We start from the raw sequence: 9,108 nt of genomic DNA on the forward strand, positions 1-9,108 counted from the left end.
AAGCAATTTCTGGGCGTGTAAGATCCACAGAGCCGTGTTTTTTGTCTCGCAGATTTATATAGCTCGAATTCAACCTGGAGGTATCAGGGCGCTTTACAGGAGCACCAGCTGTTCCAGACGGGCACATCCATGTTTTGTTAGGCGCGGGGAGATGAAGTGATTTGCCCAGAATCACAAGCGGTTGAGCGGCAGAGACTCGAACCTGGTTACCCGGCTTCGAGGTCATATGTTCTAACCGTTAGGCCACATCTTAATGAGTCCAGCATGCAGGGACAGGGGCCCCTGTACTTACACTCCAGAGCGTGTCACTCTTAAGTTTGTCAGTCCTGTGTGTCTCTCCTGAGGTTATCACTCCTGAATGTATCACTACTGGGTGTGTCATTACTGAGGGTCTCACTCCAGAGTGTGTCACTGGGGCGTGGGGGAGAGCAAACAACCCCGTACTGGTCACCGTGTTCTATTTGTATGCTGATGCTTGTTTAAACCCGAGATGCGCTTGGTGGGCGCTATACCCCGACTTTGTCTCGTGAGAGCTTGTGTCTCACTCTTCGCCAACCAGCAGGAAGTGCGTGAATCTTCTGGGAGAGAGAGGCACTTATGGAGGGGAGAGAGTGCATCCCCCACGAGCACGAGAGTACCTCTGAGGCACGTGACAGTGAGTGCACGTGTGAGGGCATGTAAGATCCGCAGAGCCGTTTTTTTTGTCTTGCAGTTTTATATAGCTCGAACTCAACCCAGAGGGATCAGGGCGCTTTACACGAGCACCAGCTGTTGCAGACGGGCACATCCATGTTTTGTTAGTCGCGGGAGATGAAGTGATTTGCCCAGAATCACAAGACTTTGAGCCACATGAGACTCGAACCTGGTTACCCAGCTTCGAGGTCATATGCTCTAACCGTTAGGCCACATCTTAATATGAGTCCAGCCTGCAGGGGCCCCTGTACTTACACTCCAGAGTGTGTCACTCCTGGGCTTGTCACTCTTAAGTTTGTCAGTCCTGTATGTCTCTCCTGAGGTTATCACTCCTGGATGTCTCACTACTGGGTGTCATTACTGAGGGTGTCACTCCTGAGTGTGTCACTGGGGCGTGGGGGAGAGCAAACAACCCCGTACTGGTCATCATGTTCTATTTGTATGCCGATGCTTGTTTAAACCCGAGAGGCACACCTCACACGTACTGTAATGTACAAACTACGCACAATCCGTCATGCTCAGTCTTCTGAATGAAAGGCAGCTACCGTTGAATAAATAAACACTGATCGTGTCTCCCAGCTGTTACACATGCAGACCCCACAGAGGGCAGTGCTTCGACGCGCACCCTCCGAGCTTTGTAACACTCACTTGCATCCTCCGACTCTGTACACCTCCAGAGCCACACACCTATTCCTATGTGTACCTCTCCTGTCCCCGGCCACACGCTTTCTCAGCGTACTGAAACTCCCCTGGATGTCTAGCTCCTCTTTACTCCTCTTGGCGCTATGTCGTATGCTACAGGAGCAGGCGCAGTGCTGTGAGATGAACAAGGGAGGGCGCCTCATTTCCTCACAGCTGTGATCGGTAGCAATCTGAGTATGTCAGGCATGTGAGGAGGGGAACCGACCACCAAAAAATACAATAGTTCTATTTTAAATGCAAGCCTGCAGCTGTTCCACAACTACAACGTGTCAACAACATCGGTAGTCATAGGCGCACTGTTGCCACATTCTGTAGTGTGCACACCACGCACACACTTGACACGTACTGTAATGTACAAACTATGCACAATCCGTCTTTTGAATGAAAGGCAGCTACCGTTGAATAAATAAACACTGATCGTGTCTCCGAAGTCCGCGCTCGGCATTACTCACAGTGAGGACTCTAGAATCTTCCTTTCAGAAACTGTTGCTTAGCTCAAAACTGCATTAAAGGTTTGCAAGATTTGGCTCCCTCTAACCCACGGCTCTTACCTTTATTAGGTGCGCCTTCTGTGTTGTGTACCGTTCCCATTGTACCCTTCACACTTTGTAGCACACAGTGTAGACAAGGGTATTCATACACAAGTGTAGACACTTTCTAAACAAAAGGGGTCATATGTGGTTCGGCGAAGTGGCAAACCCTCTGCAAGGGTTAACTGGTCAGCTTTCAGTTGACGATTGCTGCATTCAGGTGTTAAACTGGTACGAATGAGGTGCGGCTTTGCTCATACACTATTAGTAGTTGATAAACTGTCAAAAAACTGAAATATTACTGCTACATATTGTACCACATTGTGTTACATATTCGACTTTCCTTGCTGCATAATTATGTCAACCCTATTCTTCACTGCCACTTAATTCTAGTGGCCGTGCTATGGTGCTTTATAGTGTTTAATTAGCTGATGTTAGAAATACCCCATGGGCAGATATTTCTATTGTTCTGGTGTCAATCTGGCACTGACCAGATGTGGCAACAACACCTTGTCACAGCCTGGAGTGCTGGTCCATTGGCAGAACCCCCAATCTGAAGCGAGAATAAACAGTATACATGGGTGGCGGGTCATTATATCCAAATACGTTTTTCTGCCCCTATAGATTTTGTTTCCAACTATCGCTATCATGTACTGCTAGTAACTGCGGCCTCCGTGGTGGTTCTTTCTGGCTTATCTGTACGTCATAGAAATTTTCACCATTCAGAAATAAATAAATCTATAGGGAAAGTTGAAAGAAATGAAGGGCGACAGCAGCTCAAGTATTTAGGATTAACAAGTCAGGATCCACGGTGTTACAGTTCGCATGAAGCGCACAACAGGAAGCAGCTACGGATAGGTCACTTTATAGTACTTGGTGTCATGTGACACAGAGCGCCACCCTCTGACACAAATGTCACCTGATAAGTAATGTAAACCCTTCTCCCCACCATAATAACAAAAAGATGCAACCAGGTCTGGACTGGCCCAAAAGCAGCAGCAAATGCTGCTCAGTGTGCACATTCACCCTGCCAATAACAAGGATTACTGCCTTCACTATTGAAAAACATAGCCAATAGGTCTCGCTTTTGGGCCCTTATGAATATTTAGTTATGCAGCACAATATCCTTGGTTCTACAACATCAACTGTTGCATGGCTAAACACTTATAAGGTCCCGAAGGCGAGACCTATTGGCTATGCCATTGCTTGTTTAGCATGTTAACATGGTAGGAATGATATTTGGTAGGAGAGAGTTGTGCTCGGTAGGTGGTTTTACCGATGGTAGCCACCACCTTAAGGGGACCTTTCCACTCGGTTTTGATTTTGGGAAGGGAAGTACGCTGAAGGACAAGGACCCAGTCGTTCACTTGAAGGGTTCTCCACTTCTTCCCTCTGTCATAGAAGTGTTTCTGGGTCTTTTGGCTTTTTTCTAGATTTGTATAGGCCAGATCACGCAGTTTCCCTATTCTGGACCGAAGGTGTTGGGCGTACTCAAGGAGGTCGCTGGTGTTGCTATTCTCCTTCTCCCACGCTTCTCTCATCATCTCTAGCAAGGTCCTTGGTTGCCGGCCATAGAGCAGTGTAAAGGAGGAACAACCCAGGCTGATCTGGACCTGCGTGCGAATGACAAAGAGAGCGAGGGGGAGAAGACGGTCCCAGTTCCTCCCTTCACCTGAGAGCATCTTCTTTAAGGTCACCTTAAGGGTCCCATTGTATCTTTTGACCAATCCGTCGGTCTGTGGATGATAGACGATGCGTCAAAATGCTTCGTCTTCACAGGGGAGGCAAAATGAGGAAAAATATATTGATTTCTCCTCCTTGTTTAATCTTTCTAAGTGTTGCAGCACACTTAGGAAGAGGTAAAAGCCTCAGAGGATTGTTTTTGTGAAGGAAGTTATCCCTTCCGGCACAGAAACAACCCTGCCTGCAACGAAGGCACCCTTCAACCATGGTGCAAGGGTGCCTCCATTGTCGATAGGCAGCAATTGTGCACCAGCGTAGTCCGAGATCAGGATTGCGCCATATATTGGTAAATATGGCGCATTCCAGCCCTCTCCCTTTTGTGCAGCAAGTTGTTTTGCTGCATTGCGTGCAAGATTGCTAAATCTGGCCCCTGCCTCAAATACTGGCTGAGTGCAGCAGCCTGCTTTTCACCCATCGCTCTAAATGGAGCCTTTGTGTGTCGAGCCTGGGCTTTCATGCAACATTCGGGGGGCTGAAGAAGAAACCCTACCTGATAAACTGCTCTTTATTGAAACCTGACACAAATGATGTATCTGTTACACTCTCCTGGTGATGAGTTCAGCAAAGGAGTGAAGCCTCCTGTGCAAACACACTTTTTTGCTGGGGAAAACCTTTTTCGCAGTGAACAAAGCTCTTCCCCTGCACTTGTCCGAATGTGGGGATGTTCATGCGCTTTTCCAACACGTGCAAAGAGTCGCTCGAGCCCTCAGGCTGTGGTAAATCTCTGACCATTTCCAGGGAGGAATGAGGTAAGTGCGAAGTTTAGGAATGGCCACAAACTTGCATGTTGATTGATTCGTCAATCAGTATTTGCAGAGCACTGCTAATCACTTGTGAGGGTATCTAGGCGCTGGGTTGCTCGGGTCAGTCGACAAGCCAGGTTTTGAGTCTCTTCCTGAAGTCCGCCAGCGAGGGTGATGTCCGGAGGTGGAGGGGAAGGCTGTGCCAGGACTTGACCGCGAGGTAGGAGAAGGAACAGCCTCTGCTGTGGGTTCGGTGGATGCGCGGTGCCAGGGCGAGGGAGGCAGAGCGAAGGTCTCTGATGGCTGGTGGAAGTTCAGGCGGTGGTTCATGTATTCTGGTCCTTGGTCGTGGAGCGCCTTGTAGATGTGCGTCAGTTGGCATGAATTGATGCCGTTTTTCGTACCCAAAACACTGCTTAACAAAATGTTGTACAGTGAGATGTATTCGAAGTGCACTGTGTAGGGGTTTAACACTGGGATTTCGCGTGGATCCCGTTGTTTTAGGGCCCTCTGCGGTGTTTGACCCTACTCTATACATCTCCACAGGATGAAACCACAGGTAAGAGAGGCTCTTTCATTGGAGAACGGACTGTACCCACAATTCCATGGGAGCTGCCGCTCCTCAGCAGCGCGTTATGGTGTGAATTTAAAGCTCTGGGTTTCACCTACAACTCTTGAAGCCGGCTCCGTCCTTCGCACAGCGAGAAGCCAGGGGTTCCCAGCAGCAATTATGAACTCGCAGAGGGGGCCGTGTTCCCTGAATGTCACGAGTAAAACCTGCTGAGACGAACAAGGAAAATTAAATATTGGAGAATGTCTTGCGTTCAGATTTCTGGCTTTGTAAATGTGAGCAAAGTTTGCCGCCTCCCAGCCGCCGCTCCCCTCGCCTGCAACTTGTCCTTTGATAGATTTTTAATATGATTTTAAAGGCTTTTGTTTGGTCTCTTTCTTCCTTCATGGGATTAACCCCGAACACTTATCCCTGGGGTTTAAGTCAACGCATGTAGGGTTTTGCTTGGGGTTGTTGCATAGGGATTTTTTTTGTTGTTTGCAGACTGCTGAGAGAGAGCTCTTTTTCACTTCATTAACCCTGAGCTGCGGCCGATCCCCTCAAAAGCTGCGGATTTACACGGCTCCCTTTCACATGCAAACTCGCCAGCCCCTCTCCCCGGCGCAGCCTGCTCGCCTTAATGAGCCGCTGTGCATTTCGCAGACGTATGCCAGCGCTGCCCATAACCCCGGTAACCAGGAGGGCCACGGCCCTTTCATGGGAAACTCGACACCCTGCTGCCATTCTGGTATCGAAGCAAGGAGGGCACATTCTTTGCCGGAATTGTGGAACAAATACAGCCTCCCCCAAGTTGCACACTGCACCTCCCAGAGGACATGAGTCTGGGCAGGGACAGCATAAGGATTTCGGGGGCCCAGGGCCCAACATGTTTTGGGGACCCCTGTTCGGACTAGCTTTGAATTTATGATCTAGTTTCAGCCCTTTCTTGCCCTCCTTGTCCAGGTCACTGACACTGCACGGACACTGCACGGACACTGCACGGACACACACTGCTCCGAAATCTAAATGTGTTTACATCTAACATTCAGGGACAGTGAGGTGTGTTTTCAATCCTGTAACGCAGCAGCAGCTCTCCGATATTACTGCAGGTAATCTGTGACAGAGGCGCAACTAGAGCCAAATTTCGGGGGGGGGCTGAGCAAAAATTTCGGGGGGGGGGGGGGGCTGAACTTTAAGCAATAGGCAGAGTGGAGCTGCACTCTTACAAGGGGTGAAACAACAGCGAGGCCTCATTAACATACAAATGGTCTTTTAAAGACCTGTGAAGTGCTCGGGTGCGGCTGCTTTTTTGCCCGGGAAGGTGTCTCATCCCGGGCTGCCACACAGGACGGGGGGAGGGGGAGGGGGGGGTGAAGCCCTTTGAGTCCAATGGGTGTTGCGCGCCTGATCTGTGACCTTCCTATTTTGCTCTACAAGAACCTTTTTTGTGGATGTTGCTGGAAGCCTAAACACAACATTTCTCTGCCATTTGTTTGCAATGGTCCCCCACAAATCACCCATGTTGAAAATCAATTTAAGTAAAACAGTATTTAAAAGAATTTGTTGAGAAATTATTTAAGGTCATCAGGACAAGACTCTTTGCAGACCATAGCTGGCTCTATCAGGGGGCCCCTCAGAGGCTGGGGCCCTGGGCCAGCGCCCACTTTGCCCTTCTAAAGCGTCTGAGTCTGGGCTCAGACCCAAGGACCAGGCTGTGCCGCGCAGTTTGGGGTGCTCTCCCCATGAAGTTCATCCTCCATTTCTCCTCAAGATATTTCCCAGCTCTTTGGCTTCTTCAATAAATTGATAACCAAAAAAACACGCAGTTCCTGGGAAGTCACTTTTGAATCGATGCATTTGAGGGGCCAGGAATTTATTAATAATTTTGTGCAATGCCCTGGATGGGCAAGTGGCTCAGGCAATCTTCTGGCCTTTTGGCTTTGTAGATTCTGGATTGGCGATGAGTGCAAGTTGATTATAGTTGAGAGGTTTCTTCCAGAGTCTTTCCAGGCTCCTTTTGTTTGATTTGAGTGATTCACCCTGTTGTCTTTGCTGAACGGCTTAGTGATTGGAAGGGTCTTGAGAGTGGCACTGTTGTCGAGGGCAGTTCTCCATCCGAGGTAGAACAGTTCAAGTGTTGTTGTGCTGGTGCAAATGAAGTAGCTAGACGAGGTAAGGGAGGGCTCGTCAAGCTTCTCTCATACATCTTAGGTGGTCTGTCTGGCTACTAGTTTTCAGTGCCAATGAAGTGGAAAGGCAGAATCGGATCACATGATGGTCCGTGTGGGTGACGGGTATTCCTTGGGCACCAGGATGGTACTGGGGGAAGGAACAATCCTGCCACGTGCCTGCCTGGCCACATAAGTTGGCTGGAAGACCAGTTCATGGAAGGTCATTGTTGGGTTCTCCTGTCCCGCTGACATTTGGAATAAATACTTATTTTCCACTTACCTTCTTTGTGCTTACTTACAGTAATCACCTCTAGATTGGAGAGCAGGCATTTTGCTTGATACAGGCCATTACTTGTACAGGTCAGATGCCCACTGCGCGTGTTAGCCAGGGCTCCTGAATTGAGTGCCGGACGGACAATACTAAAGGTGCTACGGAGACCGAGGCAACTGCCTTATTTGTGTTTTTTTGTGGTTTGATGCAATTCCATTGTACGGTTTTTGTGACTTTCCCTGGAAATGAAGATTACAATTTTAAGAATATCTGGGCAGAGAAGTCCTGCAGCAGTTTGCAGAGTTCGGAATATACATCAAGCTCTGAATCTGATTGGCCTCTAGGGGCTGATTATGTTTTTTCGTCCATTATACTTTGCATTGCGTACATGGGGGTGGTTGCGCCGGTTATGAAAATAATTATCTTTCAGTTGTGGAAGGAATCCGGGGAGAATACCTCAGCCCCAGGAAGCCCTGGAGGATACTCACAGTATGGACAGTTTTGTACTTTCTCCTGCCCTTGACTGGAGTAAATCTCATCAGGGGCTGATTGTCAGGGATCCCTCGAACTCGGGGAGAAGGGAAAAACACAGGCCTAGCATTAACTGTGTTCCAATTGCCATTCTCATACTGTCAAGAACCAAAGCCCTCACCCACCCTAGGGTGGTATGCTTCCTCATAAGGGCCCTCCTAACACCGTTATCATCAGGGTTAGCGGTGTGGGCTACGGCCCTCGGCTGAAGGAAGCTCTTGAGGTCGATCACAAATGGGGATCCTAAAAGGTATTCGGTGTGGGCGTTGTATGTAGAAAGGTGCAGAGGGAGTAGAAAGTTAAAACCACCGCCTGGTGGATTCCAAATAATGTATTATTGTCCCCAGTGGATAGGAACTAAAAGGCAGGTAGAGTATAATTCAACCCATAAACTTGGTCAACATGTTTCTGCCTTTGGTAACCCTGTCAAACGGTGTGTAAGCATTTGTAAGACCAAAAGAACCCTCTCCGCAAAATATTAATTGGTGGGGCACCCTGACATGCCACTGCCCCCTTATATTTGTTTTTAGTTCATTTTCTGGAAATCATTCAGCATGTGTGGACACCAACAATCCAGACATACCTAGCAATTTAATCCCTTTATACCCACTGAGGGCCTCTCTAAATGCTAATTTCTTCAAAATGGTCAACCGGATTGACACCAGATTACAAACCGCACACTTTCTAAGTAAAGTCCTATCCTTTTGTCAAATTTTGTGTTATTCCATTCAACCATTTTTCTGTATTGGAGAACAAAGTTTCCCTTGGGAATTAACATGGGAAATCACACTTTCAGGCCACCCTTTGCTTCCCCTTTTTTTGGCTCCCACTTGAAAGATTAGTCAGAACATTTCCATGAAGGAGCAGAGGTGGATGAACTTTTTGGGAGATTCTACTAGTGACACCAAAGTTACTAGCAAAACAAAAATTGCTCTTTCTGTGGAAACTCTGACCTAACTATAACTACACAGTGGTGACTACCACTTTGATATATATCTCCAAAACAAACTTCCAGGAAGACTGAAGCCCACCCTCCAGTGTCTTGGTGCTTACTGTCCTTTACTGGTGATGCGTTTCGGCATACAGTGCCTTTGTCAAACCCTGCACTGTGCAATAGTGCTCCAAACTCAAATATTGGGCAAGAAAGGAAATGATGGATATACTTCACATGCCG

The sequence above is a fragment of the Triturus cristatus genome, chromosome 1_2 (genome assembly GCF_964204655.1).
Source record: "Triturus cristatus chromosome 1_2, aTriCri1.1, whole genome shotgun sequence".
NCBI lineage: Eukaryota > Metazoa > Chordata > Amphibia > Caudata > Salamandridae > Triturus > Triturus cristatus.